Below are 8,864 nucleotides of genomic sequence, written 5' to 3' on the forward strand. Positions count from 1 at the left end.
CATAAACATTTATTGTTGTTCACTATGGGGGTGGGGAGGTGCTAAAAGGCAATACCTAATTAACCTTACACTGGACAAGAGCTAGGTTTTGGGTTTTTTTTTAAATTATTTTTATTTATTCATTTTAGAGAAGAGAGAGAGAGAGAGAAGGGGGAAGAGCAGGAAGCATCAACTCCCATATGTGCCTTGACTGGGCAAGCCCAGGGTTTTGAACCGGCGACCTCAGTGTTCCAAGTCGATGCTCTATCCACTGCACCACCGCAGGTCAGGCCAAGAGCTAGGTTTTAAAATAAAATAAAAATTTAGGTTTAAAAATAAAATAAAAAATTAAAGAGGCTTGTCACACCTTCCAGGGGACAGCGAGCCTGTTACTTCATATTGACATAACTGAAGGCTGCAGGTTGAGTGAATCATTCTGAGATGAGCTAGAGTCCTGCAAGGTTACTTCCGCCTACTGCCAGGCACCCCAACTCTGGGCACAACACTCAGTCCTGAGGACTCTTGTCTTCTATTGGTCTGACAATCTACAGCTCTTAGATGTTCACATTCTCAATTTAAGTATCAAGGGTCCCAGTATTTGCATCTTGAATCCCTTTCCTTGAACTTATCAACTTGCTTTTAATGAGTATCATAGAAAAGACGTGATGAGATGACAATTCCACAATTAAGTTTAAAACACTATGGTTGCCTTTGCCTGTGATGGCACAGTGGATGGAGGGTCAACCTGGAATGGTGAGGTCGCCAGTTTGAAGCCCTGCACTTGCCTGGTCAAGGTACATACGACAAGCAGTCAATGAACAACTGAAGTGAAGCAACTATGAATTAATGCTTTTTTGCGACACCCCCTCCTCTCTCTGTAAAGTCAATAAAAAAAAATTAAAAAAAAATCTAGGCCCTGGCTGGTTGGCTGAGCAGTAGAGCGTTGGCTGGGCATGTGGAAGTCCCGGGTTCAATTTTAGTCAGGGCACATAAGAGAAGCAACTATCTGCTTCTCCACCCTTCCCCCTTCTCTCTCTCACTGTCTCTCTTCCTCTCCTGCAGCCATGACTTGAATGGCTCGAGCAAGTTGGCCCTGGGTGCTGAGGATGGCTCCATGGCCTGCCTCAGGTGCTGAAATAGTTTGGTTGCTGAGCAATGGAGCAGCAGCCTGAGGTGGGCAGAACATCACCCTGTAGGGGGCTTGTTGGGTGGATCCCTATCAGGGCACATGCAGGAATCTGTCTCTCTGCCTCCCTGCCTCCCTTTGTCTCAATTAAAAAAAAAACTAAGGCCCTGGCCAGTTGGCTCAGTGGTAGAGCGTCGGCCTGGCGTGCAGAAGTCCCGGGTTCGATTCCCGGCCAGGGCACACAGGAGAAGCGCCCATCTGCTTCTCCACCCCTCCCCCTCTCCTTCCTCTCTGTCTCTCTCTTCCCCTCCCGCAGCCAAGGCTCCATTGGAGCAAAGATGGCCCGGGCGCTGGGAATGGCTCCTTGGCCTCTGCCCCAGGCGCTGGAGTGGCTCTGGTCATGACAGAGCGACGCCCTGGAGGGGCAGAGCGTCGCCCCCTGGTGGGCGTGCCGGGTGGATCCCGGTGGGGCGCATGCGGGAGTCTGTCTGACTGTCTCTCCCCGTTTCCAGCTTCAGAAAAATACAAAACAAAACAAAAAAAACTAGCAGCCTGACCTGTGGTGGCGCCATGGATAAAGCATCGACCTGGAACACTGAGGTCACCAGTTCAAAACCCTGGTCAAGACACATATGGGAGTTGATGCTTCCTGTTCCTTTCCCCTTTCTTACTCTCTCACTCTCCTCTCTGAAATGAATTTTTTAAAAATCTAGCAAAAACTTATTTTAAAAAAATAATAAAAGCCTAACCAGGCGGTGGCGCAGTGGATAGAGCATCGGACTGGGATGCAGAGGACCCAGGTTCGAGACCCCGAGCTCGCCAGCTTGAGTGCAGGCTCATCTGGTTTGAGCAAAGGCCCACCAGCTTGAACCCAAGGTCACTGGCTCGAGCAAGGGGTTACTTGGTCTGCTGAAGGCCCGCAGTCAAGGCACGTTTGAGAGGGCAATCAATGAACAACTAAGGTGTTACAACACGCAATGAAAAACTAATGATTGATGCTTCTCATCTCTCTCCGTTCCTGTCTGTCTGTCCCTGTCTATCCCTCTCTGACTCACTTTCTGTCTCTGTAAAAAATAATAATAGTAATAAATAGCCTGACCAGGTAGCACAGAGGGTAAAGCGTCGGACTGGGATGTGGAGGACCCAGGTTTGAGACCCCGAGGTTGCCAACTTGAGCGCGGGCTCATCTGGTTTGAGCAAAAGCTCACCAGCTTGGACCCAAGGTCGCTGGCTTGAGCAAGAGGTTTCCTGGTCTAATGTAGCCCCACGGTCAAGGCACATATGAGAAAGCAATCAATGAACAACTAAGGTGTCGCAACGAAAAACTTATGATTGATGCTTCTCATCTCTCTCCGTTCCTGTCTGTCCCTATCTATCCCTCTCTCTGACTCTCTCTCTCTGTAAAAAATAAAAATAAAAAATAAAAATAATTACCAGCACTTGTTTGTTCACCAGCCTTGGAGTTTTCAGAAGTTTTCTCTGGTTCACACTCAGGACACCAAATAATGTTGTTCTTTTTTATTTCTTTTTTTAAGCGGGAGAGAGAGATAGGGACAGACAGACAGGAAGGGAGAGAGATAAGAAGCATCAACTCATAATTGCAACACCTTAGTTGTTCATTGATTGCTTTCTCATATGTGCCTTGATGGGGGCCTCCAGCAGAGCCAGAGAGCCAGTGACCATTGGACTCAAGCCAATGACCATGGGATCATGTCTATGATCTCACAATGAAGCCAGTGACCCTGTGTTTAAGCTGATGAGCCCACGCTCAAGCTGGCAACCTCAGGGTTTCAAACCTGGGTCCTCAGCATCCCAGGCCAATGCTTTATCCACTGCACCACCACCACGTCAGGCATAATGTTCTAAGGAATAAAATAGCTACTTATTTTACCAGCAAAATTGGTGTATTTGGGAATAGCAGAGAATTGCAATTCAGTACAAGCAAGCTATAGCAAAAACCATAGGCAAGTCCAAAAGCCAAGGTGAGGACTGTTACTTTATAGAGAAAAAGGAGCAACTTGAGTGGAGTTACTTTTTTGTTTCTATTTTTACAAAAGAGAGAGAGAAGGACAGACAGGAAGGGAGAGAAATGAGCAGCAGCATTTCGTAGTTACAGTACTTTAGTTTTTCATTGATTGCTTCCTCATATGTGCCTTGACCCGGGGCTCCAGTCAAGCCAGTGACTTTTGGGCTCAAGCCAGCGACCATGGGGTCATGTCAATAATCCCATGCTCAAACTGGCAACCCTGCGCTCAAGCTAGTGAGCCCATACTCAAGCCAGAGACCTCGAGGTTTCAAACCTGGGTCCTCAGCATCCCAGGTTGACACTCTATCCACTGTGCCACCACCTAGTCAGGCTAATAGTGTTATATTTTTTAAAGATTTTATTTATTGATTCTACAGAGAGAGGAGAGAGGGGTGGGGGAGCGAGAATTATCAACTCGAACCGGTGACCTCAGCATGCCAGGTTGATGCTTTATCCACTGCACCACCACAGGCCAGGTAGTTTTCAGCATTTTAACCATGTTAAGTGCACAATTCAGGAACATTAAGTATAGTACATTCACATTATAGTGCAACCATCCCAACTATCTACCCACAGAACTTTTCATCTTCTAAACTGAAACTCTGTTTCCATTAAACACTAACTTCACATCCTTCTCCCCTGTCCCCTGGTGCCCATAATTCTACTTTCTGTCTTGATACATCTGATTCTTCTAGGGTCTTGTATAAGTGGAATCATACAGTATTTGTTATTTTGTGACTGGCTAAATGTTCTATGAGCATAATGTCCTCAAGCTTTATCAATGTTGTAGCAGGTGTCAGAATTTCCTTTCTTTTAAAGTTTTTTTTTATTTATTCATTTTTTTAAATTTTATTTATTCATTTTAGAGAGGAGGGGGGGGGAGAGAGAGAGAGAGAGAGAGAGAGAGAAGAGAGAGACAGGGGGGAGGACCTGGAAGCATCAATTCCCATATGTGCCTTGACCAGGCAAGACCAGGGTTTCAAACCAGCGACCTCAGCATTTCCAAGTCGACGCTTTATCCACTGCGCCACCACAGGTCAGGCTATTTATTCATTTTTTTTAGAGGAGAGAGAGAGAGAAAGAAGGGGGGAGGAGCAGGAAGCTTCAGCTCCCATATGTGCCTTGACCGGGCAAGCCCAGGGTTTTGAACCGGCAACCTCAGCATTCCAGGTCGACGCTTTATCCACTGCGCCACCACAGGTCAGGCAGAATTTCCTTTCTTTTTTTTTTTTTTTTTTTTTTTTTTTTTTTTTTTTTTTTTTTTTACAGAGGCAGAGATAGACAGGGACAGACAGACAGGAACAGAGAGAGATGAGAAGCATCAATCATCAGTTTCTCGTTGCGCATTGCGACTTCTTAGTTGTTCATTGATTGCTTTCTCACATGTGCCTTGACCGTGGGCCTTCAGCAGACCGAGTAACCCCTTGCTGGAGCCAGCGACCTTGGGTCCAAGCTGGCGAGCTCTTTGCTCAAGCCAGATGAGCCCGCGCGCGACCTCGGAGTCTCGAACCTGGGTACTTCCGCATCCCAGTCCGAAGCTCTATCCACTGCGCCACCGCCTGGTCAGGCAGAATTTCCTTTCTTTTAAAGCTGAAAGATATCCCACTGTGTGAATATACACATTTTGTTTATCTATTCATCTATTAGTGGATACTTGGGTTGCTTCCACCTTTTGGCTATTCTGAATAACGCCACTATGAAGATAACTGTGCTAAAATGTTTTTAATATTTGCTTTAAATTCTTCTGGGTAAAAACCCAAATATGGCCTGACCAGGCGGTGGCGCAGTGGATTGAGCATTGGACTGGGATGCAGAGGACCCAGGTTCGAGACCCCGAGGTTGCCAGATTGAGCACAGGCTCATCTGGTTTGAGCAAAAAGCCCACCAGCTTGAACCCAAGGTTGCTGGTTCCAGCAAGGGGTTACTCAGTCTGCTGAAGGCCCACGGTCAAGGCACATATGAGAAAGCAATCAATGAACAACTAAGGTGTTGCAACGCGCAATGAAAAACTAATGATTGATGCTTCTCATCTCTCTCCGTTCCTGTCTATCCCTGTCTATCTCTCTCTCTCTCTGAAAAAAAAAACACAACAACCAGAAATGGTCCGCCTCTTCCTCTGGGTCCCGTATTGAACTCAAATTGGAAGAGGTGAGTCTGGTGTCAAAATGGAGGTAAAACCACTGCCCAGTCTTCCCCAACCTGGCTCCAGCTGTAGCCACTGCTGCCAGGGGGAGGATGGCCATGATCTGAAGGAACCAGAACAGTTGAGAAAACTGTTTATTGGTGGTCTGAGTTTTGAAACTACAGATCATGGCCCTGGCCGGCTGGCTCAGAGGTAGAGCATCGATCTGGTGTGTGGAAGTCCCAGGTTCGATTCTTGGTTAGGGCACACAGGAGAAGCGCCCATATGCTTCTCTACCCTTCCCCCTCTCCTTTCTCTCTCTCTCTCTCTCTCTCTCTCTCTCTCTTCCCCTCCTGCAGCTAAGACTCCATTGGAGCAAAGTTGGCCCAGATGCTGAGGACGGCTCCATGGCCTCTGCCTCAGGCACTAGAATGGCTCCAGTCAAGTGGAGCAACGCCTCAGATGGGCAGATCATCGCCCCTTAGTGGGCATGCCGGGTGGATCCTGGTAGGGCTCATGTGAGAGTCTGTCTCTCTGCCTCCCCTCTTCTAACTTCGGGAAAATACCAAAAAAGAAAAAGAAAAAAGAAAAAAAGAAAGAAACTATAGATGACAGTTTAAGAGAACATTTTGAGAAATGGGGCACACTCACAGATTGTGTGGTGATGAGAGACCCTCAAACAAAACCTTCCCAGGGATTTGGTTGTGTGACTTACTCTTGTGTTGAAGAAGTAGATGCAGCGATGTGTGCGCAACCACACAACTTTGATGGGCGTGTAGTAGAACCAAAGAGAACTGTTTCTGGAGAGGATTCTGTAAAGCCTGGTGCCCATCTAACCAGTGAAGATAATTTTTGTTGGTGGTATTAAAGAAGATACAGAAGAATATAATTTGAGAGACTACTTTGAAAAGTATGGCAAGATTGAAACCATAGAAGTTATGGGAGACAGGCAGAGTGGGAAATAAAGAGGATTTGCGTTTGTAACATTTGATGATCATGATACAGTTTATAAAATTGTTCAAAAATACCACACTATTAATGGGCATAATTGTGAAGTGAAAAAGGCCCTTTCTAAACAAGAAATGCAGGCTGCTGAATCATAAAGAGGCCATGGAAGTGGATCTGGCAACTTTATGGGTTGTAGAGGAAACTTTGGAGGTGGTGGAGGTAATTTTGGCTGTGGTGGAAACTTCAGTGGAAGGGAAGGCTATGGTAGAGGCAGTTACGGAGGAGGTGATAATGGATATATAGATATAATGGATTTGGAGGTGATGGTGGAAACTATGGTGGTGGTCCTGGTTATAATAGTAGAGGAGGCTATGGTGGTGGTGGTAGACCAGGATATGGAAACCAAGGTGGTGGATATGGTGGTGGTGGTAGATTCAATGGTTACAATGAAGGGGGGGATTTTGACAGTAACTATGGTGGTGGGAACTATAATGATTTTGGAAATTACAGTGGACAACAGCAATCAAATTATGGACCCATGAAAGGGGGCAGTTTTGGTGGAAGAAGCTCGGGCAGTCCCTATGGTGGAGGTTATGGATCTGGTGGTGGCAAAAGTGGTGGATATGGTAGCAGAAGGTTCTAAAAACTCAAGAAAAGGGCTACAGTTCTTAGCAGGAGAGAGCAAGGAGTAGTCAGGAAAGCTGCAGGTTACTTAGAGACTGTCGTCTCAAATGCATTAGAGGAACTGTACAAATCTGCCTCAGAAGGAACTATGATCCATAGTCAGAAAGGTTACTGCAGCTTAAACAGGAAACTCTCTTGTTCAGGACTGTCATAGCCACAGTTTGCAAGAAGTGCAGCTCTTGATAAATGCAACGTAGTGTCAATTAGATGTACATTCCTGAGGTCTTTTATCTGTTGTAGCTTTGCCTTTTTTTTTTCTTTTCATTACAACAGGTATATTGCCCTGTAAATTGTGGTGGTGGTACCAGGAATAAAAAATTAAGGAATTTTGGGGGGTTGAGGAGGAAGAGAGGGGCACAAAGAAAACCAGATAGAAGGTGACAGAAGACAATTTGACTTTGGGTGAGGGGTATGCAACATAATCAAATGTCAAAATAATCTGGAGATGTTTTCTCGGAACATATGTACCCTGATTTATCAATGTCACTGCATTAAAATTAATAAAAATAAGAAAAAAATTAAGGAATTTTTAACTTTTCAAAAAAAACAAAACCAGAAATGTATTACTGGAGCATATGTTAATCCTGTGTTTAATTTTTTTTTTTTTTTTTGTATTTTTCTGAAGCTGGAAACGGGGATAGACAGACAGACTCCCGCATGCGCCTGACTGGGATCCACCCGGCACGCCCACCAGGGGGCGACACTCTGCCCCTCTGGGGCATCGCTCTGTCACGACCAGAGCCACTCTAGCGCCTGGGGCAGAGGCCACAGAGCCATCCCCAGCGCCCGGGCCGTCTTTGCTCCAATGGAGCCTTAGCTGCGGGAGGGGAAGAGGGAGACAGAGAGGAAGGAGAGGGGGAGGGGTGGAGAAGCAGATAGGCGCCTCTCCTGTGTGCCCTGGCCGGGAATCAAACCCAGGACTTCTGCACGCCAGGCCGACGCTCTACCACTGAACCAACCGGCCAGGGCCCTGTGTTTAATTTTTTGAGGATCTTCAATACTGTTTTCCATAGTGGCTGGGATTCCTTTAGTATTAGATTATTTATTTATTTATTATTGTTGATTGAGGTGAAATTTACATGATATTAAATTAACCAATTAAAATGTACAATTCAGCCACTGAATGCATTCATGATGTTGTGCAACCATCACATCTATCTAGTTCCCAAACATTTGCATCACCCCAAAAGGAGACCCTATCCCCATTAGCAGTCACTCATTATTCCCCTCCCACAACCCCTGATAACCACCAGTCCACTTTCTGTCTCTGTGAATTGCATGTTCTGGACATTTTGTATAAATGGAATTACACACTTTGTGACTTTCCGTGTGGCTCCTTTCACCAAGAAGGATGTTTTCGAGGTTCATTTATGTTGTAGTGTGTGTCAGTGCTTCCTTTCCTTCTGTGGTGAGGGCTGGAGAATCTGAGTCTATAGCCCATGCTCTGAGCAGGGCACACTCTCCCACTTCAGGACACCTGGCCACTGCAGGACACCTTCTCTCAGACTTTGAGAGAAGCCCTCAAGTCCAACCATATGCAGCCCCATATGTGTGTCTCTCCTTTTCTGCCCTAGCTGTGGACTCAGACTCTGACTAAAGGGCATGGGTCCTCTGCATTCGTCTTGTCTTGAAAACAAATGTTTAAGCAAGGACTGAATTCAGCAAACACCCTGCACCTTTGTGCAGATGGCAGCAGCTGGTTGGGCTGGGGTGGGGACCAGATGTTAATATGTATGTGACCAGGCCTCTTGGGAACACAAAGCCACTGTTTGCTTTCCAGAGTTGACCCTTTTCCCCAATAGATGCAATCTGTGGGCTCCCGGCAGCTCTTGCACCTCAAGTATGTTTTCACTTTGTCCATTAACAGCTAATCTGGGTGCCTCTTTCCCTACATCAAACATGGGCCTCCATCAGCAACCCTAGGTTGGGGACCCTCAGAGCTAGCAGTCACCCTGACAATGCCTGCCGTCAAGGGCAGT

At 46.3% G+C, this 8,864-nt stretch overlaps 1 pseudogene; it reads left to right on the forward strand.

The window, feature by feature from the left end:
* Positions 1-5,777: 5,777 nt before the first annotated feature.
* Positions 5,778-7,490, forward strand: LOC136331433 (heterogeneous nuclear ribonucleoprotein A3 pseudogene; annotated as a pseudogene).
* The last annotated feature ends 1,374 nt before the right edge of the window (positions 7,491-8,864 follow it).

The sequence above is a fragment of the Saccopteryx bilineata genome, chromosome 1 (genome assembly GCF_036850765.1).
Source record: "Saccopteryx bilineata isolate mSacBil1 chromosome 1, mSacBil1_pri_phased_curated, whole genome shotgun sequence".
Taxonomy (NCBI): domain Eukaryota; kingdom Metazoa; phylum Chordata; class Mammalia; order Chiroptera; family Emballonuridae; genus Saccopteryx; species Saccopteryx bilineata.